The sequence below is a fragment of the Rattus norvegicus genome, chromosome 10 (genome assembly GCF_036323735.1).
Source record: "Rattus norvegicus strain BN/NHsdMcwi chromosome 10, GRCr8, whole genome shotgun sequence".
In the NCBI taxonomy this organism is placed as follows: domain Eukaryota; kingdom Metazoa; phylum Chordata; class Mammalia; order Rodentia; family Muridae; genus Rattus; species Rattus norvegicus.
The window spans coordinates 24,888,238-24,915,936 of record NC_086028.1 but is presented as its reverse complement, the minus strand read 5'-3'; the positions used below and the strand labels follow the sequence as shown (position 1 = coordinate 24,915,936).

The window sequence follows — 27,699 nt, the reverse complement described above, 5'->3', positions numbered from 1 at the left end:
GGAATCAGAGAAAGAACTGGAAGAGCTTGAGGGGGCTCGAGACCCCAAAAGTACAACAATGTCAAGCAACCAGAGCTTCCAGGGACTAAGCCACTACCTAAATACTATACATGGACTGACCCTGGACTCTGACCCCATAGGTAGCAATGAATATTCTAGTAAGATCACCAGTGGAAGGGGAAGCCCTGGGTCCTGCTAAGACTGAACCCCCAGTGAACTAGACTGTTGGGGGGAGGGCGGCAATGGGGGGAGGGTGGGGAGCGGAACACCCATAAGGAAGGGGAGGGGGGATAGGGATGTTTGCCTGGAAACCGGGAAAGGGAATAACACTTGAAATGTATATAAGAAATTCTCAAGTTAATAAAAAGAAATGTTGTCCGTCATAAGCATTGCCTTGGTCATGGTGTGCCTATACTACAATGGAAACCCTAACTAAGACAGAATTTTTTTGTTTCAACATTTTCCATTCTTCTCAGTGTTCCATTGCCTCCTGGCTCCTTTTCCAGCTGCTCCTGCCACTAGACAGCTGGCGAGACTGAGCTCATGAGCTTAAGTCTTCGTCTTCTGTCCAAACATCACTGTCATTTCATGTGCACTTATACTTTCCATATGAATCAAAAAACAAACACAATTTTCTTTATCTCCTCTCTCGTTTCATTCTGACATACAAGCCCCAGAACCTCAAGCTTAAACACACTGACAGTGACTTAATCTGCCAAACCCAAACATCTTTTTGTGCCTGACCTTTCTTCTCTGGTTCAGGTTTGCATCACGGCCTAACTCTAGGATCATTTTGCTACCATTATTGTACTTCTTTGAATTCAAGGTGTTTCCTTGAACTGGGCTTCTCTTTGGGGTTCCACACATTCACATTTCCTGGATATTTGCCTCGTTCCTGTCTTCCTCATGGTGTGCTGTCTTCCCAGTTGTATGTGGAAATAAATAATGAACACATCTTTCCCCTCAAACCTTTTGACTCCATCTTCTACTGAACTTGTGTCTTCCCTGCTTTCTCAGTATTCTCCCAGTAACAACATATGCGCCATCTTTTAACTTTTCATAAATTAGGCCCCAATAGCCAATAGATTTTCTTATGCCTAAATCATCCTCTTAAATCTGTAATCCTTAGTCACTGTAGCCCAAGATCATATCCTTCACAGACCTTTGAGCATTTCTTTCATTATTTCCAAATGAAGAACGAATCACTAATTGTGTGATATTATAGTGAGTGGATAATTTTTATTTAGTGTTAAAGTTACAGTTCTACTATGTGATAGCCAGGCAGGGCTTGGTTTCTTTAAGGGTTTTGAACATCTAGATTTACTGGGAGTATAATTATCTGATAAATATCTTGTACTTACTGTCGGAAGTTCCTATACGTTAAGGAAAGTAAAATGTTGCTGGACATAATGAGATTTCAGAGCATTGCAACTCAAGAATCGCCCTTTTCTAAGAAAAAAAAGTGTGCTTATAGTACAATTTTTGCGGTACGGCGTTTGAGTTTGTGTGAGGCGGGCTGTTGTTGAGGTGCAGTGGTGTCAGTCCAGCCATGATGGAGACTGATGTGAATCCAAGGCCTATCCCCTCGGAAATGTCCACTTCACCAAGAAGCTGCTGGACCTGGCTCAGCAGTCCTGTAACAGCTTCAGAAAGGAGCCAGTGAAACCACCAAAACCCTCAACAGAGGCAACTCTGAGTTCAATGTGACGTCAGCGGATGCTGCGCCCTTGGAGAGCATCTTGCACTTCCCTCTGCTGTGTGAAGACAAGAGTTCCCTACGTATTTGTGCGCTCCAAGCAGGCTTTAGCATGGGCTTGTGGAGTGTCCAGGGCTGTCATCAACTATTCGGTAACCATCAAAGAAGGGTCTCAACTAAAGCAGCAGATCCGGTCCATTCAGCGGTCTATTGAAAGGCTCTTGGTGTAGGCTATGGCCTCTGCCCTTTCCTGACTACTCCTGCCCTGTTTGTGTGCTGTATTGTCTGATGGGATATACTATTTTCAGCCAGTTTCTATTACATTTATACTACATCTGGTTTTTGTATCTTTTGTCTTATTTTTGTCTTAACAGGGTTGTGTTTCACCGTCTCCTCATTCTCTTCTACCATTTTTTTCGTCTTCCCTTAAAAAGATAAGTGAATGATAGCTAAGACAGGTGAAAGGCAGAATATCACAATAACCTTAACAAGAGGAAGAACCAGGAGAAATTTAAGCCAGGGATAGTGTATACTCCCATCTGCAAATTCCCTCCACTGTTCAGGGCAGGATGACAGTAACACTGGTCCCTTGTGCCTTTGATATAAGATCTCCATGTTACCATGACTGAGGAACATTTTTTGGATAACAGTCCCTCCTACTCCTTATCATTTGAAGAAATTTGATAACGTTAGGCCTATGTCCTGGTGTCATTTATTAATGTCCTGGTGTCATTTATTAATGTCCTGTGTGTTTTTGATGAATGTAGCCTTAAATTCTCCCGTATCTGAGGCAGTAACAGCTCAAAGGGTTTCTGGGGAAATCGTGGCTATTTGGAACTTAGAACAGAGGTAGCGCTAGGAGGAACCATCCTCTCCTTGGTAAACGGGGATTTCTTGTGGAGCCCTTGAACAGCCTGTTCCTCCCACAGCACGGGTCAGGTGTGTTCTCTGTCACATGAAGAAAGTGATAACATGTTCAATAGTGAGCATCCTAATAAATATGCTCACATTTCATTTAAAAAGACAATTTTTTCAATGACTATTTATGTGTGAGTGTGGGGTGAAGACACATTATTTTAAATTTCTTAATTTACTTTTATAATTTTCACATTATAGGTGTGATATAATGTAAGGCATGTGCTTAGTGTTGCATTGATACTACTGTTTGTCAAGGTAGTGGTTTTTTTTTGAGAAATAATGTTTCGAAATATAAGGTATGTAGATAAATGGTTAGATAGAAAAGTCTATAAAGTAAGAAAATTGGAATGATGCTTAATATAGTTACAGATATTAACTCTGATCTTCTATGAACTCATTAGATTTCTTTGTATAATACTGACTACGTGCTTTCGGTTAGATAATGCACAGGTCAGGTTCTGATCCTAATGTTAATCACCCTGGCAGTCTTCTTTAGTTTAGTAATCTACAATAAATGCCTTTTCATTCATTGCTTTAATTGCCAGAATTTTTTTTTGAAAAAAAAAAGCATTAGTTCTAGAGTTTGTGGAACTTCAACTCATAGCATCTTAGCGAGGAAATTATCATCATGTGAGGAAAGAAGTAGGAGGCTGCCCCCTCCCCAGATCCACACTGTCAGTGGTAGATCAAAGGCCAACCAACATTCTTGACCACACTATTCCAAGTAAGTTCGCATATATTTTTATTTTACAAAGAATCCATATCTTTGTTCCTGTGTAAAATATATCTATTAATTATGTTGGCACCATGATGCAGAAGTCTTTTTAATGGAAAGCTGTTTTGATGATGGAAGATTTTAACACTTAGGTCTCACTCTATAAGTAACGGATAATTTTTTTTATCAGCTACTGCCTTATCTTATCCTAAGCTTGTCAGTAGGGTTGAATATGGAATACTTTTAAAAGTTTAATCTTTATTTCAGGTCATTATATCTTGAATAATATTTAAATGGAATTTAGGATTTAAAAAGATGCAAACGGAGATTTCACCTCAGTGGGCCAACTCCCCTCATCAACTACTTTCGTCAGTTTTTTTTTTTCATTTTCTCTCTCCGGAAACTAGAACCGAATCTCCATTATTTGCAAATCTATTGCAGTTCACAATGTGCATCTCAAGTCAGAAGCTAAAAAAGAAAAAAAGAGATACTCTTACCATTAATAATACTTTTTATAGCATGTCACATATCATAGTATTTCTATAAGAATGGGTGTGCTATTCATTTCCCATACAATAAGTATGATTGCATAAGACATCAACAATAGTAAATATGAATTTGTGAACAACCAAACACTTGTATTCCACTGCTATTAACTGGGATGCAAGTTTTTACTGTCTGGATCACAGTGTTCTGACTTCTTTTAAAAGCAGAGATCTGGATCCTGTAATGTAACAAGTTTGTGAACAAATGATTTCGTTTCCATGTTGAGTTTCGGAATTCAAAAGAAGACAAATACATCCTATCTGAGGAGAGTGATAAACATAAATATCCTTCTTGCTTTGAGCAGATGCAAATATTCTTGTCTTCATAGGGGTCAAGACCTTGGCATTGCCCCATTGTCTGTCTCTGTACCTGGGCAGACCCATGAGCATACTGATCTTGCAGAGATCATTCAGGTCAGTGTGGGAGGGGAGGTGGGAGCACATCTGCTGTGTGGAAGCAAACCAGAAAAGGACCAGATGGCCGGAGTAATGAGGGTGAAGAGCAGAAAGGAAAATTCCCCAAAGATGTACCAATGGCATTACTGCATCTGCCCGAAGACAGGAAGAGAGAAAAGGGAGCAGCATGGGTTCCGGACATCTGATTGAGCTGCACAGTCAGGCACTAGTCTGTGGGACTGCATTAGTGCTGCTTAGGAAGCAGGGAGTGAATGAACAGGAAGCTCAGCCTGGGCATTTTGTCGGATTTCTTTTTGAAACCAGATCTTCATCTTTGGGAACCACAAATGTTTGCCAGCCACTAATAGGCTTCTGTTTTTAACCACCATACACTCTGGAATGAGCAATTAAAATCAATATCTAAATGTTTTGTTACCAACGACAAGAACAAATATATGCCTTCCCCAAAACCTTTTACCTTAAAGAAGAAATGAGTGGCTTTATCACTAGAAACATAAGATAAAACATTTATGTTCTAAGGATAATAATTAAATAATTGATTTTTTTGCATCATTTACTTTATGGAATTGACAGGTTGTTTTACATACAAAAATTCACTGTACAAATGCCAGTGAGATTTTTCTACAAAACCTTTTAATACAAGATTTTGTGCTGCTTTAATTTCATGCAAGTCCATGAGAAGAACAACAATATCAGCCAACTAGACTCCCCAGAGCTTCCAGGGACTAAACCATCATTCCAAGAGTCCACATGGATGGACCCATGGCTTGTTCCACATATGTAGCAGAATGGCCTTGTCGGGCAACAATGGGAGGAGAGGCTCTTGATCAAGGCTTGATGCCCCAATGTAGGAGAATATCAGGGTGGGGAGATGGGAGTGAGAGTGTGGGGAGGTGAGGGAGCACACTCATAGAAGCAGGGGGGATGGGATAGCAGGTTTCTCCAGGAGAAACAGGGAAAGTGAAAAACATTTAAAAAGTAAAAAATACCCAATAAAAGAAAAAAATGTCTTTTCTTGATTTTCCATTGTCTAAGAAAGTGGCTAATATTGAAAGGACATTTTTTTGGTGAATGATATAAAATGTTTGAACTTTTATTTTAGAGGTGAATTCATGAAAGAAGGGAGGAATTTTGTGAGAAGTGAAGGTAGGGAAGGCATAAGCTAAAGCTATGGGGATATAAAGATGATGGTATTTACTTTTTACTTTTACTGAGTTTGATAGAGATGCATATAAAGTACTATTTTACCTTGGAGGAATATGTTTATAAAGAAGATTTACACCAGAATGCATTATTTCAGGATCTACTTAAATCAGAAATGATCAAATTGATTGAGAGCTGGAGTAAGAGTGACAAATCTCAGCCTGTTCCTTGATCTATGCAAGGAAATGACGTCATCGCTGGCATGATCATAGAGACATGTACACCCACTCACAAATACGAGCATCAGTTGCTATGAGGTTTTCATGCCAAATTAGCTTTCAATTATTTAAAGACATTTGAATCTTAATATGTCAGCCCTGAGATATTATTCTCTTGTGTTCATCTGTAATGCTGCATTAGGATCTCCTTAACTTTAATATTAAAATGCTTACAACTCGCCTTTGACAGAGAGTACAACATGAAATATTTTTTTTTGGTACCAAATTTTTCTGATTCCATGGTGAAGAAGTATGCAATTGATGAACTTTATTGCTGCCTTCCAGTTTTTTCAGTTACTTCATCGCTATATAGGATACCATGGTTCAAGTTCTGAGTGATAACTAAGTAAAAACTTATATTGAACCAAACTGTATAATTGATCCAGAACAAGAGATATTAATACTTGTTAAATATACAAGTTCTTCCTAATCAGAGAGCCAGTTTTTAATAAGTCACTCATGATGAGCTATTAGTGTAAAAGATTGTTCCTGGCATAGTTTTAATACCACAATGATCCTGATAGGAGAATCCTATAATCACATGCATTCTATGCATATCCAGAGCAATTAAGTAACTTTCTTGGGCTCATGTAGCTAGGAAGTCACACAGCTGGCCTGAAGCAAGGCAATCTGTCTTGGGAGCCATAATTTAACCTCTCAGTGATTTGCCTTCAATTGCGTACAGTCTGGGTCCTTAGAAAATACTATGTTAGTGCTCTGCATAGTTTTCTTCTCCTGGATCATATTTACCAACAATAATCTTGAAAGTTATACCAGAATGAATACATGTGCCCAGTCAACATTATAATCATAGTCATACAAATGGCTCATACAATGAAGGAGTAAGCATGGCTTCAAGTACACATAAAGGCTGATTCTTAAACAGAAACACTGTAATTGACAATGTAAGACACTTTAATAGCCTGCCATAGAAACAGAAACATAGGCATGAAGTTGGCTGTCTCTATGGGAAAAATAATTTCAGAAAAAACATAATGTACCGTCTTAGCTATGGCAGATTGAGCAGAGATAGTCAACTAACATTCAATTTCAAATGCTTTGTGCAATAAATTAAGTTTTGAGTTACTTACTTTGATCCTTAAGGGAAGGTATAACGAGGCAAAAAGAGTAAGAAAAGTACAAAGAGTTGGAGGGAGGAGGATGATGGTGGTGGTGGCGGCAGCAGCAGCGGCAATGATGATGATGATGATATAAAAGAAAAAAAAAGACTGAAGAGCTTGTAAAAAATACGAAGTCTATATCTCAATATTGAGCTATTTGCATGGTAGCACGACCCTCCCCTGAACATGCGTGATTGCTCTATAAAAGTGACTCTCACAGGAGAATTCTCTGAACAGAGACCCACCACTTTGTAGGTTGTTGTTAGAGATTCAAACTTTTCAGAATCTTCTCCAACGGCACTGAATCAGAAACTCTGCAGCTATAATCTGATTGTAAAATCCCTTCACAGAATCATAATATATGGGGTTGGAGAGATGGCTCAGTGGTTAAGAGCACAGACCGCTCTTCCAGAGGCCCTGAGTTCAATTCCCAGCAACCACATGGTGGCTCACAACCATCTGTAATGGAATCTGATGCCCTCTTCTGGTGCGTCTGAAGACAGTGACTATGTACTCATACACATAAAAAAAAAATAAAAGTAATTATAAAAAAAGTCATAATATATGCTCAGGGTAGAGAACCTCTCATGTGAACCTTAGCAAAAGTCTACTGACCTCTTAACCTTGAGTAAGTGGAAATTAAGACCTGTTTTCATGTTCAGCAGTTGTCATAATGTAATATGTAAAATGAAAATTGAGGACTTCAGCTAGAATTATAAAAAGAGTAATTATATTGATTAAACATTAGCCAAGAAACTATTTCTTCAGTCTAGGAACAAGTTCAAGAACAGATGGGATTCACATTTGAGAAGGTGCTTCTCATGCTTGGCTTAGTCCTCATGCAACTTAATAGCTGTAGAGTCATCAGACTTGTTAAACGGATTGGCAAGCGTATTTTGAAGTGACCTCACAAAGACCATTTACTGCGGACTTTAGGATCCCAGCTATAGTCGAAGGAATCTGTTGGGAGGATTTCTGGTGAACATCATTTATACATAGTGTATGGTTTTGGGAACATAGGCTATTCTTTGATAGGCTTCAGGGATGGAAAGCATCGTCACTGAACCTACAGATAACTGTTGACTTGGGATTTTTAGAAATTTTACAACAGGGCAAGAGCAATGAAAATTTAGTAGAAGCCATAGTTTGGATTCTAAGTTCTGATCTTATCCCGGGAGAGTAATATCTAGTGCTATCTTATGGTCCTGGGGAGCTTATATTAGATGTTCTTATGTCCTCATGTGTTTATCACGACATGATTTTATTATAAACTGGTGGCCAGATTTATCTGTGCTGATAAAGGTCTGGAAGAAAATCAGGAATATATGAGAACCAGCAAGCAATAGGATGGTGATTTAGGCGGGAAAGCATGTCATGTTCAGACATAGACTCTAGATAAACTACTCATAAACTATGCTATCGTCTTTCTGTAACAGTTTCTGATTTTCATCTAAAAGACCAATAAGAAATTCCACTTCTATTGACCTCTGTTTCCTCTTAATCTGTGAGTCCCTGGAAGAACTATATATCTCAGCCACATCTTTCACTCTGGAGTCTAGACAGCCCACTCTTGTCTAGACGAGAAGATCAGCCTGTTTCCCAGTGACAGTTTTTGTTTGGAGACTCAAAGGGATTTAAGTGCAATCCAATTATCCTTATGGACTTAAGAGACAAGGCCCAGAATTTTATTTTAGCAATCAGTGTGATCAGTGCTTTTCTTTTTCCTGATGAATAGGAGCCGTGAGTATAATGTCTGGAGTTCCCTTTCAATCCTGGCATTTTAAAGAGATAGTGTATTTTAGGGCAGAGATGGCAAATGAAGTCACACATATTGATAAAACACACTTCAGTGGCTATTAAATACTTAACCCAAACTATGACTGAAGTTACAGACTCTACCAACATATATTAGCATAGCAAATAAAGACATTAACTGTTATTTTTTAGATTTATTTTATGTGTAGGAATATTTTTGTCTGCATGTATGTATGAATTGAACATGCGTATTTGGCCTAAAAAGGTCAGAAGGGGATGGATGATGGTTTCCCCCAAAATAGAGTCCCAGATTTCTGTGAGCCAACATGATAATTCTGGAAATTGAAACATGATTATCTGCAAGAGAACCAGTGATGTTAACCACTAAACCAGCCCTATGGGTCCAAAGTTCTTGATTTTTAAAGCCAGTTCAATTCTTATTCTCCTATATCTGAGAACAAAAGATTCTTAACTAACAGAGGGGTAATTCCGTACATCAAGAAATAAGCCATAAATAAAATCATTGGTAGGTTGATTGAGAAAACATTCAATGTTGGGTGCCAAAAATTATGAGGAAAAAGCTGTCCTGCTCAAGTAGGCATGGGAATGTCTGGCTTTAGGATTTTGAGCACAACAATCCATATGTGCCCATTAAAGATTCTTGTATAATAGAGTGTGGTTACATGCCCTACTGTTGAGCTCAGTGGGAAATACACTGTCCCAGCTCTGCAGTATTCGAAATTAAAAGCAGTACTCTCCAAAGAATCAGTAAGAAGTATCGATCCTGAGGGAGATCAATACTTGGTACTTTATTCCCCAAACTAAGAGGCATAACTGTGAAAAATGAATCTTAGTGTTCATAATTGTAAAGAAACAGCTACACTCCTTCTCATGGCCCTTGGCTTTCACTTTTTTTAGGGTTCTGCAATGGCTTCTTTCACCCTACAGTTCTTTACCCATCAGCCATCTTCGGCCCTCAGGTCAACCACTGACAGGCATAACTCCCTTGGGAGCTCGTGCCCACCCCCAGGGAAGTGAAAAGACATCGAAGATAATTTTTAAAGAGGATATCTTGAGGGTCTGTTCTGTTCACCTCCCAGAGAACCCCACCATATGAAAACAATAACTTGCAGGGCGGTCCATACCAATCAGGCAATTTTCTTTTCTGTATTTCATTCACCTCTTGAGATTACCTCCCAAACTAAATCCTCGCACTTAAATTATTTCTTAGTTTTTCATCTGACTTAGTGCCAATGACAGAAATCAAAAGGAATTATGTATAAAAACTAGAAGAATGCATAAACACAATATGAAAAAAACAGCAAAGTGTCTGTGAAAGAAAATCCTATGAACAATATAACATACATTGAGGAGTTATGAAACTGGTCCAAACATAGGCAAACTCTGAAATTGAAAACTTCTCCTTTCAGGAACTGCGGGGAGAGATCACATAATATCCAACCAAACATTATAGTAAGCATGGCTCTGCTCTTTCCAACAAAGCACTCAAAAGGTATCAAGCCTTACACGGTTCTAAAGCTTACCCTCTGGAGTTAATGAGTAGATTCTCATGTAGTGTTACTGACCAAAGAAATATGCCCATTCAGAAAGTCAAGTAGCAGGGTTTTTTTTTTCCCATAGACAAATGATGCTCACTGTTTTCAGTAGACAATAGTGGAAGAGTTATAATAAACTTAGGAGAACTTCCTTCAGAAATAACGAAGAACTGTCAAGACGCTCAGCCTTAAGCTTAATAACATATGAGCCATAACGTGTTTCTGTGTTTCCAGTAACGAGTACTGGCGGCAATTATCTGCAGAAAGAGCTAAAAACAACAGGGGCTGTTGAATTCCTACATTCTAGGAAGTAGGAAAGAAAATCCCAGAGGATCCCTGCCCCAGAGATACTTATACTTAGAGCAAACAGAGATTTGAATGCCCCTTTCCAGAAAAAAAAGGTTCACCCTGCATGTAACAACGGGGTGGTAATAGAGCAGAAAATGGGCAGAAGAAAGGGCATCAGGCAGAAACATGTTGCCCATAGGATATAATAATCTTTATCCAGCAACAGGACATTAATCAGTCCAGTGTTCCCTGCCCTTCAACACTTTGTTAATATTTTACTTTAATTTCAAAATAAGGACAAATATCATATCCTATGTCTGCTGAACTAAAGAACCAAGCATAATAAAATCTATTTTAGCGGCCAATGACCATCATACTTTCCACTTCATAATCCTATTATGTTCATTTTCTTTGTTCCCTGCTCTCTCTTTAGGTTGGCACATTGATTTGAAATTCAATGAAAATCTCATTAAAAATATTTTTGGAGGCGGTCCAGAGCACAGGAAGGAAAGAATGACCTGCGGGTAGTCTAGAGTGCACTGGATTTGAGGCAGCTCCATGGCTACATTTTCTCAACCCAGCTGCCCCGATCCATTGTTTGTGTGCAGCATTATTCCTTGGATCTGGAGGACACATCGGTTTCCTAAAAGACAATAGAGAATCTAAAGCTCCTAGGTTGCTACAGGACAATTTTCTTTAGTGATCAGCAATAAATGCCCAAAACTTTCCTCGTGGTTGACTCTGACCCCAGAGTGGTTATAGGCAAAGTGCCAAGTTGAAATCCTGTTTCCTCTCAGTGCCAGCATGGGAAACACAGTGTGTGTCTAATAGGTTGATTGAATTAGCTTCGTTCCATAGCAAGCAATGTGTGTACATATGATAAAAATGATGAAAGAACTTCTGTCTAAGTTGGAAGTAAATATTCAGAATCATATTTTACTGAATTCATATAGACTCCACTGGGGAAAGAATAACTTTATTTTTTCCACTTTCATAAACTGCATTGTTGCAGTGTTACTAGCTCCTTCCAACAACCACAACACACACAGATTTCCACACTAAACTCTTCAGGCTTAAGATGGGATTGCATTGAATCGTAGGAGGAAAAATAGATGTTTACTGAAAAGAAGTTACAAAAAAGTCAACTATTGTATTTTTTTTCTTTTCACTTAAGTACTTGAGGCATGGGGCATTGTAAGAAACCAAAGTCAATTCATCATGATTAAATTTATACTCTCCAAACCGGATCAATTAATACTTATGGAGTAAGTATTGTCATTTGTTCAAACATTTGGGTTATTTTTATTTTATAAATGGAGACGAGAAGTCAGAAAATGCAGTGTTGCTTAACTACTACCCTCTGTGAGAACTTAAAGTCTGTGCCCTCAGAGAGGTAACATGACCCCTGGCCCCACGAAGAGTGCATTTGCAGACCAACACATTGACATTCACATGACGTTTCAACTGTATTTGAAAACTGTGATGAAGGAATAAATATGCAGATTTTGAGAAACAATACTTTGAGTGGGCAGAAGTTAACATTCTTATGTTAATTCTGAGCCTAAGACAGAAGAGATCAGAATTCTATCTGGAGATAACTTTTTAAAAAAAATGATTATTTTATTCATTTACATTTCAAATGTTGCCCTTCCTGGTCTCCCCTCCACAAATCCCCATCCCAGCTGCCCTCCTAATTGCCTAGAACAGGGTGCTCTGTCATTCCCCTACCCACCCACCCCACCACTCCCATCTCATCCCTCTAGCATCCCCCTATGTCAGAGCATCAAGCTTCCACAAAAGCAAGGGCCTATTCTCCCATTGATGCCAGATAAGGCCATCTTCTGCTACATATCCAGCTGGAGCCATGGGTCACTCCATGGGCTCTTTGATTGGTTGTTTAGTCCCTGAGAGTTCTACATGGTCTGTTTAGTTGATATTGTTCTTCCCATGGGGTAGTAATCCCCTTCAGCTCCTTTAGTCTTTCCCATAACTTTTCCATTGGGGTCCCTGTGCTCAATGCAATGGTTGGCTGTGAGTATCTGCATCTGTATTAGGCAGAGCCTCTCAGAGGACATCTATACCAGGCTCCTGTCAGCAAGCACTTATTGGCATCAGCAATAGTTTCTGAGTTTGTTGTCTTCATATGGGATGGTTCCCTTGATAGGGAAGTCTCTGGATGGTCTTTCCTTCAGTCTCTGCTCCATTTTTTTCCCTATGTTTCCTTTAGACAGGGACAGTTCTGGGTTAGAAAGGCTTAGTGTTTAGTGTTCCTTGTCTAACCAACATTTAGGGTTTTCAAAGATTAAAGATTGGAATCTTACTTATCCCATCAATGGTACAGGTATATTTTCAAAGAATTCTACATTCTGCACAATGTATTGAGTAGAATGGAGGAAACATCTTTAGAAGTTATGGTCTTGTAGGTTGATGTCATTATGCAGGTGAAGGCATACAGTAAAATAGGTGAAGGCAGACAAGTTAAGTCAAGGCTATGAATGGACAGCAAAAAAATAAGGCAGGGACAAAGCTTTTGTAAGACAGGAGAGAAGGGGAAGAAGAGAAGAATCTAGATGGAGAAGGGGAAGGGTGACCCAGATCTGGTGGTCTTGGATTGCCAAAATAGCTGTGATGGATTTCTGTAGGCAAATTTATCTTACCTCGGTAGGCGGTTTATATCTTTATTGTAAATTTATTGTGTAAGTTTATTGTGTGGATGTTTTGTGGATTGAGAATTTAACACATAAATCAGTTTATTGAGCCTTGATTTTACCAAGTAATTGGGAATTTATACATTAACTACCAGGGGGCGGTTGCTGGGAGTGTAGGCAGAATCTGTGTCAGGAAGCCTCAATAGGCTAGCCGCTACTGGACTTATAGAACCCTGATTTTACTGGGTAGCTGGAACCAGAGAGTTCGTGGCTAGCAGAAAGATAATCTGAGATAAATTGGCACTAGATCCAATGGCCCGTTGAAGTTGGCAGGGTACACATGGGAAACAGTTCTGCCCCTTTTTTATTTTTACTGCAGCATGGTCCCCCTTGTTAATTTCAATATTCTTTTTTCTCCTTTTGGTAGAAATCTAGGTGAAAATAACTTCACACAATGTATCCTGCTGAATGTTGGTGTTTAATTAAGCAGAATGACATAGATCCTCAGAGACATTCATGATAGGTTTAGCCTTAGCCTTCCTCTACCCTTTGCATATCTGATTTACTTCCTCACCACAAATCAGATTAGTCTATTTTCACAGCTTTAATACTTCTTTTAGTCCATAATATTTTAATACAAAATACACCATCCCATGTTCTGCGTAAACAAATATTAAGTATTCTATGTATAATAGATGACATTTGTTTTCTCCTATCCTCTAAGAGAGGATGGCAGATCACGATCTTCAAGATGTCTACATGATCCTTTCCTTAAGTGAACAAAATAAATTTCCTGAGCAGGCTCTCACCATGATTGGTTCTTTTTTTGCCATTTAATGGACACATAGTGACTTACCTTACTTACTATAATTGCTCTTGCGTTTCTTCCTATTCCATAGCTCTCATTTCTCACAAGCTTATTCTTATCTCGCTGACTTCCAATCAGATAAAGCATTATTACATTCAGTCTTGTTTACTGCTATTTTCAAGTTATTTCAGACTTTGTTTTTTCCCTGTAGGCCTTAGGAAATGCTATAACTTTATATTTATTCGATTCACATGTGTGTTTTTATTTTATGAATGAGGAAATTGATATAGTGAGAAATTAGTAAAATACCCCTAGGTCATGTTTTAGTAAGAATTAAAGCTTAAGTACTTATTTTACTTCTGAAGACCTCATATACCTCTGTTGGGCAGAATCAGATGAGTTATCTAAAGTTACATGATTTCTACGGCAGACACAATGCTCCCTGGTTGGCTTGGCCATGTGACTCCTCTCAGTGAAAGTCTTTACTTTCCATTGCCACATTCTGATACCCCAGTTGATTGAAGCTTCTATTTTAAAGAGAGTTGCAGCTTTTATTTTAAAGGAAAGGAGATCTAGAGCTTTGAGAGTAGTGACTAAAATCTAAATAAAAACTTAAAACATAATAAAATCATTTTTGCTTATACATAACTGGCCAAATCAATTTATACTTTACAATATGAAAAGACAAAGATATCCCATTTGGATTCTTGAGTTAGTTGTCAGCACAGCAGATAAGAGCAGCCTTATCTCTGGGGACACTCTGGTGTTTTTTATTGTAGTTTTAATAGGCCTGGCTCCCATAGATTCCTGTGCTTTAATGCTTGGCCATAGGAAGTGGCACTATTAGGAGGTGTAGCCTTGTTGGAGGAGGTGTGGTCTTGTTAGAAGAAGTGTGTCACAATGGACTCAGCTTTAAGATTTAAAATGCTCAAGCTACAGCCAGTGTAAAACACATCCAATCTTCTCATTGCTGCCTTCCGATTAAGATGTTGAATTCTTGGCTTCTTCAGCATCATGTAGGACTGCACACTGCCATGCTTCCTGCCATGATGTTAATGAACTAAACTTCTGAAACTGTAAACCCACCCCAATTAAGTGATTTCCCTTATAAAAGTTGATTTGGCCATGGTGTCTTTTCACAGGAATGAAACCCTAAGACAGTTATCTGACATTTATCATCATCATACTTATTCTTGATGTGATAAAATTCGTTATGAAGACATTGCAAAGACAAGAGGGTTCCCATGTATAGTTTAACTTCCTTAGTGGCTAGGCAAGCTTCTTTTATTTTTTAAATCTATCCAGCCAAAGGTATTTTGTTTTATGTATGACAGGCAAATAAATATTTTTCTTATGAAAACATTTAACCATTGTTTCTTTCCTGTTTCCCAAGTGGGTTTCCTACTAGACATATTTCTCTATGCTTCTTTGCATAAGAGTGTAGTTAGATTCTGTTACAAGTAAAAAAAAATCAATTTTAGACATAGCACCTACTAATATTCTGAATAATATGCTTGGGATAGTTAAGTATCTTACTATTAAATATAAGGGTATGTGTGCTATCCCACAAAATATGTAGAGTATTAATTTAAATACATGTGTTAATCACACAGTAAAAGGTGTGAAGAAACCATAAGAAATTATGCATAGCATACTAAGGAAATACAATGACCTCTTCCCTAGAAGATGCTTCAACTCAGATTTCTTAGCACCTAGGTTAAAATCTGCTTAGTGATAATAGGATAAGTACTTCACTAATGTGATTCTGAATGAGCAATTTTCATATTAATGGCTTTCTCACTGTATTAATGAAAACACAATTTGCCACCATAATGGGGACATCACTTAAATTAGATCAAAATTGCTAACATGAACATGGCTGTTAATAAGGCAAAACTATTGTATATGCTAATGGGTCTTCTATTGTACTAACAATGTTCTTATATTCGAAAATTTGTATGGCATTAGAAAGGACAGACCTGTGTTATTGATGGCTTAATAACGCCACTTCTTGTATTTGCAAACCCTTGCTATTACAGTAACATTGTATAGGTCTGCCAGCACCTATGAAGAAATGAAATGGGAAAATGTGCTATAAACTAGGAGTAAGCATGATTGTTAAATGTCAAATAAGATATTTCTTATTCTGGTAATTTTATCATCAAGGATTTGGATAGCTCATGATAATTGAAGAAAAATAAAATAGTAAACAAAGAAGACAACCTAAAGGTTAGATTGCTAAGCATGTGATGTCACACAACTCTAGATACCTATTAAATCGCAGAGGGTTTCATAACAAAATACTGCATACTGTATGGGTTAAAAGCAGGTGTTTGTTCCCTTGAAGGTCAGAGGTTCGTTTATTGAATGCCTGGTGCCCAGCTAGTGGTGTTCTTGAGAGGTAATTGGATCATAAAAGCTCTGACATAATTGATGGATTAATCTGTTGATGGATTTCGGATTGGGTAAGTTATTGGAAGTTGATGGAGACCATGAAGGTTGAGTTTGATTTCAAGATGTGGGCCACACCTGTCATGTTCCTGGCTTTTTCTTTTTTTTTTATTGATTTTTTATTTACATTTCAAATGTTATCCTCTTTCCCGGCTTCCCATCCATAACCCCCCTATCCTATCCCGCCTCCTTCCGTCTCTGTATACTAGAAATCCTATGACAAACACCATTGCTCTTATGTCCATTTCTCTCTCTGCCATAATGTTTTTTTGCCCTATCTTGTCCAAAAGCAACAGACATATGGATCACGGTCAGAACCCTTAAAGTTCGAGTCAAAACAAGTATTTCTTTTACACTATTTTGACCAAAGATTTGTCCCAGTGACATGAATTAACACAAAATATGTTTATGAAACATTTCTGTGTGAAGTTTAAAACACATATAATTAGTAAATTCATAGTAGCCTAAAGATTGTAGTTTCTATTATATATAAAAATAAGGTTGCTAGTATTAAATATTTTATTGACTGGTGTGTGTGTGTGTGTGCGACAAAGTATTACTGAAAATTACTCTAGATTGTATGTATGTATGTATGTATGTATGTATGTATGTATGTATGTAGATAGCAAAGAAACTAAAAAGGATATTTAGTGAGAGGTTGTTTTTGCCCTAGAAAATAATTTTGTATGTACTAAATAATTTTTAAAAGCTCCAGAATATTATCATTAGAGAAAGAATACATGGCTCACCACTACCAGCTGTAATGGGTTGTACATTTTGCCAATAGGTAATGCCTGGTATCTCTGTGCAGACAGCCTGATGGAGTTGCCAAAGAAACATCTTTTCCATTCCAGAGAGGCTGCTATACATAGACGTAGTTGAAGTTCATTCACACTGTCAGTAGAACAAATACGTATGTATATATGTATGTATGTATGCATGCATGTATGTATGTATGTATTCATTTATGTATAGATACATTTTTATTGGACTTTTTAATTTGCATTGCAAATGTTATCCCCTTTCCCGGTTCCTGTCCATAAACCCCCTCCCCCTCCCCAACCATCCACCTACCCCTTCCCACCTCCCTGCCCTGACATTCTCCTCACTGAGGCATCAAACCTTATCAAGACCAATGGCTTCTCCTCCCTTTGATGCCCAACAAGGCCCTCCTCTGCTACATATGCAGCTGGAGCCATGGATCTGTCCACGCTGTACTCTTTGGATGGAGGTTTAGTCCCTGGGAGCTCTGGTTGGTTGGTATTGTTGTTCTTACAGGGTTGCAAACCCCTTCATCTCATTCAATCTTTTCTCTAACTCCTCCAATGGGGCCCTCATTCTCAGTTCAATGGTTTGCTGCTAGCATTCACCTCTGTATTTGTCATACTCTGGCAGAGCCTCACAGGAGACAGATGTATCAGGCTCCTGTCAGAATGTACTTCTTGGCATCAGCAATATTGTGCGAGTTTACTGACTGTATATATGTGGGTTGGATCCCCAGGTCGGGCAATCTCTGGATGGCCTTTCCTTCAGTCTCTGCTCCAAACTTTGTCTCTGTATTTCCTCCTATGAATATTCTTAACTTCCCTTCTAAGAAGGTCTGAAGCACCTGCACTTTGGTCAACCTTCTTCTTGGTCTGTAGATTGTATCTTGGGTAATCCGAGTTTTTGGATCAATATTCACCTATCAGTGAGTGCATACCATGTGTGTGGATTTTTGTTTTCGTTTTTGTTTTTGTTTTGTTTTGTGTTGGTGATTGGGTTACCTCACTCAGGATGATATTTTCTAGTCCATCCATTTACCTATGAAGTTCACCAAATCAATGTTTTTAACTGCTAAGTAGTACTCCATTGTGTACATGTACCACATTTTCATGAAATCACTATGTTCTGTTATAGTTATAGGACCATGGGAGTCAGTGACATACATGTAATATGTTTGACCCACACACTCATGTCTTTGAATGTTTGTCATTCAGAGAGTGATACTATTAGGAGGTGTGTCCTTGTTCACATAAAAGTGGCCTTGCTGGAGGAAGTGTATTACTGTGGGCTTGGAGACACTTCTCCTTGCTGTCTGGAAACAGTCTGCTCATAGCCATTTCTTTGGATGAAGATGTAGAACTCTCAGCTCCTCCAGCTCCATGCCTGGCTGGATGCTGATGTACATCTCACATGACGACAATGGACTGAACCTCAGAACTTGTAAGCCAGTCCCAATTAAACGTTATCCTTTATATGAGTTGGCTTGGTCATGCTGTCTCTTCAGAGCAATGGAAACGCTAACTAAGACATCCCTCATTTATTCATTATTTTATTTACCACAGTGTTACAAAAATATTAAATGGAAAATTCTAAAAGTAAATAGCCCCTAACTGTCACACTGTTCTAAGTTGCATGATAAAATATCTTTGACATCTTGGTCTATCTATCTTGGAACATGAATCTTCCCATTATCTGGAATATCTACATTGTCTTAACATCTGTCTTGATGATCAGATTGGCATCATAGTATTTCAACATTTATGTTCAAGTAGCCTTATTTTATTAAATAAATAGTGGCATAAAAGCAGCACCAACTAGGTCACAAAACAACATTCAACTATCCAAGGATCCTCTGTGTACTTATTTTTTTAATCTTTTAAACTTGATAAAAAACCAAAAATGTACCATTTCATGTCAGAATGACAGGGTGAATGGTTAAAAAAACAAACAAACCAAAAAAACAAAACAAAACAAAACAAAACAAAACAAAAAGCTGAGGTCTGAGATACATCTCATGATTTTAAAAATAAACTGAAAAAAATGTTGTTTTAGCTCTATTTCTTGTAGTGTATAATCACTATTAAATAAAGTAAGAACACCTTTTACTAGTACTTGTCTTCATTTCAGTGTGTTTTTATTTTAAAAACTTGGGTATTTGTAATAATCAAAGATATAGATAACAGTAGGGTGTCAAGAGATGAGAGCTTCAGGTAATTCATAAATTGAAAGAACATGTCACAGCCATCCTTTGTCTAGATTTTTATTTAACTGACTGTGTGTGTGGGAGGGCAGTATTTGAATTTGGAAATGCCTCTGTCAGATTATGCATGGAGTAGCCTGAGGGTAATTGCAATTTTGGTTCTCCGTCTCTGTCTCTCTATCTCTGCCTCGTGAATTTATGGGATCAGTTTTAACTATCAGACTTGAAATCGAGCACCCAAGCCTTGCTGAGCCATATGTCTGAGGAACACTGCTCCTTAGTGTTTATTTTTACATAGATAATATATCTCTGGCTGATTTGTAACTTCCTATGTAATCAATGATGGCTTTATAATCTGAACCTCCTGACTCCACCTCCTAAGGTCACAATAAATTGTTTATAAATATAGGTAAAATACACTTTAAGAATATTTGAAATTGGGGTTGGGGATTTAGCTCAGTGGTAGAGCGCTTGCCTAGGAAGCGCAAGGCCCTGGGTTCTGTCCCCAGCTCCGGAAAAAAAAAAAAAAAAAAAAAAAAAGAACCAAGAATATTTGAAATTATAATTGCGTATAAAGAGCTTGCATTCATCATTTGAAACATTTTTAATATTCTAAAGATTTATTTTATTTTTGATCATGTGAATGTGTATGGATGTTCATCCATCAATATGGGTATCTATGAAAGCTAGAGGCCATGAATTTCTCAGGAGCAAGTGTCATAGACAATTGTGAGCTGCCTTACATGGGTGGTCAGAACTGAGTCTCTTCCTCTCTAAGAACAGCCAGATCTTTTAAACACTGATCAATCTCTCCAGCCCATCATTTTTGACTTTTAAACCAAATTTTGCTATTAATATCTATAGATAATCATTTTAGTGCTTTCTTAGTTCAAAGGAAAGATCTTGGTTATTTACTTGATTCAGTAACTTGTACCAACTTATATAAACCACTTCTAGCTTGAGAAAACTGAATGCAATCTGTTTAATTGTGAAGTGATATAATGTAGCATAATCCTCAAAGCATGCATTTGAATATAGTGCATATATATTTGCATAGTAATGAATCCACAAAATAAAGGATATGGAATTAGGTGAAAGCTAAAAATGAAATAAGATATTGCCAGCACGAAAACATGTGGCTGCATCACATTAAATTTAAATGGAAACTTCCTTTGAAATTCATTCCAAATGCATTTTTGTACTTAAGGAAAATAGTATTGGGGGAAAATATTCTCTAATCTTAGGGTGTGACAGATTGCATTATATTGCATATTATAGTCTTGACTGGAATAAAAATCAATAAATGTCCCAAATAATAATGCTTTTCATTAGTAAAGTTTGTTGTTTTATAAGGCATTTTTTTCTCAAGGAAAACAAAAGAAATGCATCTACGGAACATTTATTCTTAGAAACTGCCACCGTTTTCTTACAAGCATTACTTTATTTAATCTTCGCAACAAGATTTATCTTATCTCTGTATGATAAAACAATCCTCGAATCTTAGATGAGAAAAACCAGACACAAGGAGATTAAATAACTTTCTAAAGTTGCACATCTAGTAATTGCAGAGTGATGGGTTTAATCTTGACAATGTCACCCCAGAACCACAACTCAAATTATCAAAGCGTGTTGACTCTATGCTGTATTCCTAGTCTGCCTTGATCCTCAGAAAAGGCTTGTAACACTGTAGCTTGCATCATAATAAATTCATTGATTTAGACCACCTCTCCTATCACACTACCAGTAAATAGTACATGCCTCTTATGGTGCCAAGGTTTGGGGTACAGACTTTGGCTAAAATAGAAAATCCTATCAGCAAAGGAAAACTTCCCCTCCTTGGAACTCTGTGCATAGGGGCATCTCTACAAAAGCACCATTTGTGGTCTTGAACTTTAAGTATTGTATTCTACTTAAATTATACTTGCATTATAGTGTGAATAATTCAGAATTTTAGTCCAATTTGTCATATGCAGAAACCTTACATGTTAGGGGTTGGAGAGATGGCTCAGTTATTAAGGGACCTTTGTGCTGCTTCAGAGAACTCGTCCAGTCCCCAGTGCTTACAACCAAGTTTCTCAGAACTGTCAATAAATACAGCTCCAGGAGATCTGATGTCTTCATCTGACCTCCACACACATTGACATACCTATAGTATACACTCCCAATATCAATACATGTACATATAGGTAATAAAAGTAAATCTATAAAAAATCTTACATTTTATGAGAAGGTGCAATAACAGGGGGCTTTATATTATTGAATGGCAGCTAAGCCTTAATGGGTTAGGAAATTCATTTCTCTGTGTGTCAATACATACCTTTGCTTTCTACCCATCAGACTTTCAGAAAAATTAATTAACAAATCTTGAGAAGCTAAAGCAATGTATCTATGTGTATCATCGTTAGCCATGTTGGCTTCTTGTATCTTTTTAAACATCATTGATGTGCCCATCATTCCATTCACTCAGCAAATAATTATTAACCTACTGTGTGACAGCAAGATTTTAGAAATTACATTAGTGGCAGTACATGATATAGAGGACTCCGTCTCTGCAGAACTTATACTTTAATGAAATTATGAAGTCTATAAACCACCAAAAAATTCATAGTACATAGCAGCAAAAAGGAATAGATACTAAAGAGAGAGATAATGCAATAGGATGACATATAATAACAGAAAATGCCAGTTCATTCCCATTGCTGTAAAATAACTTATGAACCACTCTATCATGAATTACACCTAGTTATCACTATAGATTTTGTATGGAGATGAAAGATTTCACACTTACTTTGGATTTTCTGCTCAGAACCTCATGAGTGGAACCTCACGTTTTGATAAGATTTTGATATCTTATGAAAGATAAACAAATTGTTGTGAGTAGAACTCAGGATACTTGATTATTCAAAGAGAGAAAGAAACGGAATGGGTTCTATTGCTTATGATATCTGCAAACCTTACATGATGAAAATTCCTCTATCTTTATTTAGTAATGCACTATTTTTGTCATGTATTCTGGGTTAGGAAGAGGTCAAAGCCTCCATATGTGTTCAAGGGGGACCATGATATAGAGTGTTACTGAACCACAGTGATTATAAACAGCCTGATTCCTTGGTGCAAAATTCTTGATACCGAGGCTTCTGTTGTATATGTAAAGTGGCCGTGCAGCCAGTTTGTTGTATAAGAGTGAGGGCCATAGAAGACAGAAAGAAAAGTACTCATGGCTTTTGTGAAGACTTGAAATTTTATTGCAATGGAAGCATGAAGCCATTTGATACATCTTAGTAGATCTTCAACTCGACCTATCTTGCCATGGCAGGAATAGCATTCTGGTTGCTCAAGTGGAATAAATTATAGGAGTCATGGAGGGGAGCAAGGGGTCCATTATAAGCTATAGGCATGACCACGTTAGCAGTAGGTGATGAAAATACCTGTGTATCATGTATTTGAAGACAAAAGGAGATTTCCAGAATGATTTTGTGTGAGGATAACGTGAAACTATCAGAGATGATATCAATATTTTTGATATTTAGTTATTATTTATGTGGGTGTTTTGTATGAATGTATGTATTGGCACCATATGTATGGTTTCCGTTGAGGCCAGAAGAAACCATCAAAACTCCTGGAACTAGAATTAATCTAAATTGTGAGCTACTTATGTGGCTTCTTGGAACCAGAGTCCTTTTCAAGAACAGAAAGTCTTTAAGACCTGAGGAATCTTCCCAGTCCCTGATATGAAGATATTTGCATATAACCTTTTCCCAAAAGTTCTACATAACTTTACCTATGTGTTGTAGTATGTAGGTATCAAATGATGTATGTATAAAATTATTTATTGTAGCACATTTTAAATTAAGACAATATTGCTTCATTCTTTATGTCTATAGAAATGTTCAGTTCCTTTCTTATCAGCACCAAAATTCCTTAATTTTAGTGGGATACATATTGTAATTAAGGAAGAGGAAAGAGTAGTTTATGATATTGATAATCACTTAGTACTGCACTTGAAACAGACTTTGTTGTCATTTCCCAAGTGTCAAATTTCTGTTACCATTTAACATTTCACTGTCTTTAGTCCTCATGTGTCTTGTGCTCTTTAGTTTGTTCTCAGGTTTTCCTCGTACTTCTGCATGAAATGGTGTGGGTTGTTTCAGGTTCCCTTCTCATGATTATCTGTGGACAAGGTGTTGGGAAGCAAGACTACAAAGGAAAACATTTTTTTGCTTGTTTGTTTGTTTTGTTTTGCTTTGTTTTAACAAATCACAATATATTAGTCCTATAGTATAATCACTTATATTAATATCATCACCGTGTGAAGTTAGATTTTACTGAATTATTACAGAATAAAGCTTTATTTCTTTCTCATTCTGAATTGTTCAGAATCTTGTACAGTTTATATTGCCTAGGGGTAATGTGCTAGCATCCTCCATTTCTTCTCTCATTTGCATTTGTCGGGATTCAGTGGTATTTATTTCCTATGTGTTCTTTATTTTATATACCAAGCATATCTTCCACTTTATGATTCAGTACTGCTTGTTATTTTAGTTAGTCACACTGTCATAACCTGGCAAGGCACTGATACTTTGGATTTAATTATGTGTTTCCCTGGCATGAACCCAACTTCTTTGTTGACAATTTTACTTTTGGGACATTAAAAAAATGTTTCAAGGTCATCCCAAATGTTAACATGTCTTATCTCTAGAATAATTCATTTTTCAAGGGCCACTGGCCCTTTTCATCATGGAGTAATATTAGACATGGGATCTCTGTTATTGTTTATTCTGATAGTTACACTGTGCTTTAAAATAGATAGACATGTTTATGCAATCTCCATGTCCAATCACAAAGTTAATTAAGTTCAGCATGATAAATCTTTCAAGGCACCTTGAAGGTAGTAAGTACTGTGTAAACATGAAGGGAATTTGAGATTTAGTAGTATTAATCTATGAAAATAAAGCAATATATTAGTAGAACACTATCGTGTGTGGATGAATGTTGAAACATATAAGAAAAAAGTGAAGAAAATTATGTCTACAAAAAGAATCCTATGTGACAAATATGATATTCCAACAATACCATAAAAGAAAAACATGATAACTATATCTATATAGTGAAACAAAAGGGGAATTTTTTATTACATATAGTTTTCTATATACTTTGAAATTAAAATTACTATCCATTCTGTGCTATAATATCAATATAAGACTTATTTTTGGCATGGTTCTACATTTTCAAACACATAAACATGTTTATGATTAATGAGAAAAGACAAAGTTATATTCTAACATATGACAATTATATTACTACAATTAGAATACTTTTTATGGTATGGGCTACTTGAATTTATTTTGATGATTATCTAAGTCTTTCTATATCACATCATCTTTGCAGTTAGACTGATTTAAATGTCTTCTGTAGAATAGGTGGTCTTTTATTTAACACTAGGAGGAAATGTGGTCTTTTAAAAATTATTTTATTTGCACTCCAGTCGTTGCCCTCTTCTCCCAGAAATGTGATTTTTTTAATGAAAAAATTATTCTATTAACATATGTCCTGGCTAGTTTTTATGCCAACTTGACACAAACTAGAATCATGCTGGAGTAGTGATCTTCAATTAGGAAAAATGCTTTTATAAGATCTAGCCTTGAGATAGACCTATGGAGTATTTTCTTAATTAGTGATTGATGAGAGCGGGAACAGCGTATTGTCAGTGTTATTACCAAGGGTCTGGTGGTGATCCTAGCTTCTATTTAAAAAAAAAACAAGATGAACAGGCCATGAGAAAAGAGTCAGTAAGCAACATCCCTTCAAAGTCTCTGAGGTATCAGCTCCTGTCTCTAGCTTCCCACCTTGTATGATTTCCTGCTTTCACTTCCCACAATGGACGGTGATTCAGGAAATCACAGTAAGCCTAAACCCTTTCCTCTCCAAGTTGCTTTTGTTCATGGTGTTTCAACACAGCAACAGTAACCAAAAAACACCCTGTTCACTGTCTAGAAGGGCTCTGTCCTGAAATAAAATATTAGAGAAATAACGAAGACAGAGACCTAAAGGTCATGGAGGTATGATTGGATAGCACAGCAGCAGAGAAAGAAAGATAGATTATTCACACGCGTTCTGTTGTTGGTGGGGTGGAGCTTGGGAGTGGCGGCCAAATGTATTCTAAGAAGCATCTCAGGTGCTGGAAACAGGTGTGAATGTTTTAGTGACAGAAACAAGCAACCTTCTAAAATGTATTTCAATGAATGACAGCCAAGAATAGAAATTTAAAAAGGTAAGAGACGGTAGTGTTCTTTGCCTGAAATGTGTCTGCATAACGCACTGAGCTTCTAGAACACTGTCACCTAATTCAGAGTGGTATCAGTTGGTACTCATGAGTGTTTGGTTCCTTGAGCTCACCTTATACCGCATGGTGATTTATCTGGTCACTGGACTGGGCACTCAAGGAAATGTTAAATCCCAAGTTCTCTGGATATGTGAGATTTCTTATTAGCACCACAAGATTTAGCTCGTGATCCAGAGTAATCCCTAAGTTATACTTAAAGACAAAAATGTCAAATGGAGGGACTCTCTCACACAGTTTCAAACATGAGCATGAGGAGACGTACCTGGGAATATATCCATTGATGAGGTACCAACCAAGCTGTGTCATCATTAGCAACAGCCACAAAACAGGACAAGAATAAAAAACAAACGTAGGAGTAAGATAAAAGAATAGAACGTCAGTCCAAGCCACTCCAGACATAAATTCCTAGCATGCCTACAACTCAACAACCAACTTAAACAAATGAATGTAAGCATGGTTGAGAGGGGCTTAAACACTTATGCACCACAGATTAGTTTCTGGAATGTTTATATGCTTCAATGTAACAGAAGTACAAGTTACAGTTTATTGATATAAACTTCTTTCAGATCTCTGTTTATCCTAAATCAAAAGGAAAAAGGAAGACCTGAAATCCTGACATTGATATGAAGTCTATATCAGGTTGCAATAATAAAAAGGGAAATGGATATAGCTAAAGAGAAAATTAGTCAAAGAAGGAGGAGAGGTATAAAAAAGAGGAATCTGAAATGTGCAAGAAAGGTCACAGGAACTATGGTTTTTTTTTTTTTCAAGAATGTATAGAAAAGTCATAGAAACTGTATAAAAATGTTCTGAAAAGTAGTCACATGTTACTATCCATTATTTTGAGGTTTATTTTCTCTTTTAGGATAAGTAGAAAAATCAATAATATTTATCATAACAGTCGCTAACATTTATAGCTGCACTTACTGTGTGAGAGGCTTATTTGGAATAGCTTCATTAATTGTTCAACTTACAAATGTCTTTGTGGGACTAAGTGTTACTACTTTATTTTACAAGAGAAGAAGCTTCAGCTTCTGTTGGAGTAGGCTGCCCTATCCACCTCTATTCCACACTGTGCTTCCCATCCCTCACTCCTCTAGACGGAAAGAACTTTCTGGTATCCTGACATGCAATCAGCTCTTACTTGGCTTCTGTGTTCTAATTCCAGATCACATGTTCTTTCCCATCTGCAGCTGATGAGAGTTTCCTAGTACTGATGATATACAGCCCGGGCCATGAATATACTATTTTAATTTTAGATTCTTACAGATGAAGATTGCATCTGAACTATTTCTCTGCCAGTTCTAATTTCCAGGTCCCATCACAGCCTGATTTCAGCTCAGGTTCAGTATGTAAGCCATTGTCCATTGTGATGTCATCATCTTACCTCTGTCACTATTGTGATAATGTAGATATTCCAAACACAGACTCCTCTCAGGTGTAATATATTCTCTCTGTCTTTCGTGCTTGCAAATTCTTTCATCTCCTTATTTGACCCTGGCTTCCTGTTAGCTAATTTCTATTTTTGCTTCTTTCCTGGTTATCTCTGTCTAGAATTCCTTTGTTTTTATCTCTTGTGAGCTAAACCTTATTCCCCTAATATTTATGGTCTATGTTCTTTCTTCTTTTTCCTAAGAACCTGGGAATAAACTTTTTTTTAAGAATTGGATTCTTGAAGATATGACTAAACAATTTGTTAAATCATACTGAAATAGGAAGGGTCCCTGCTCCAGTGTGACCTATGTCCTTGTAGAAAGGATTTATGTCACTCACCACATTTTGTAGATATCTGAGTATATTACTCCTAGAAACAAAATACCTGACCATCAGCAGAGAGGTCTGCCTTGATGACACCTAGTTTTCAGATATTGATTGTTTTAGGGAAGTCACTCACTGGACATTTGTTTAAACCATTCCAGGCTCGCACATGATGGCATTTGGGGTAATTTTTTTATTAATCTAATATATTGCCCAATGGTAATATTGGTTAAGAATGAAGAACAATCATGAGTATGTTGAATATGGAGCACAAAGTAAGGGTTTGCAACATTT

General features: G+C 37.2%; 1 long non-coding RNA gene and 1 pseudogene across 1 annotated transcript; one reads left to right on the top strand and one right to left on the bottom strand.

Annotated features, from left to right (window-relative positions):
- The first annotated feature begins 1,549 nt into the window (after positions 1-1,549).
- On the top strand, positions 1,550-1,926 carry Snu13-ps1 (small nuclear ribonucleoprotein 13, pseudogene 1; annotated as a pseudogene).
- Positions 1,927-3,567: 1,641 nt separating this feature from the next.
- On the bottom strand, positions 3,568-26,990 carry LOC102547722 (uncharacterized). Its single transcript, XR_357520.5, has 4 exons — positions 26,792-26,990; positions 25,910-25,944; positions 22,093-22,153; positions 3,568-3,797 (listed from the first exon to the last, which is right to left on the bottom strand). It is a non-coding gene; the product is annotated as an uncharacterized LOC102547722 (long non-coding RNA).
- Between the last annotated feature and the right edge of the window lie 709 nt (positions 26,991-27,699).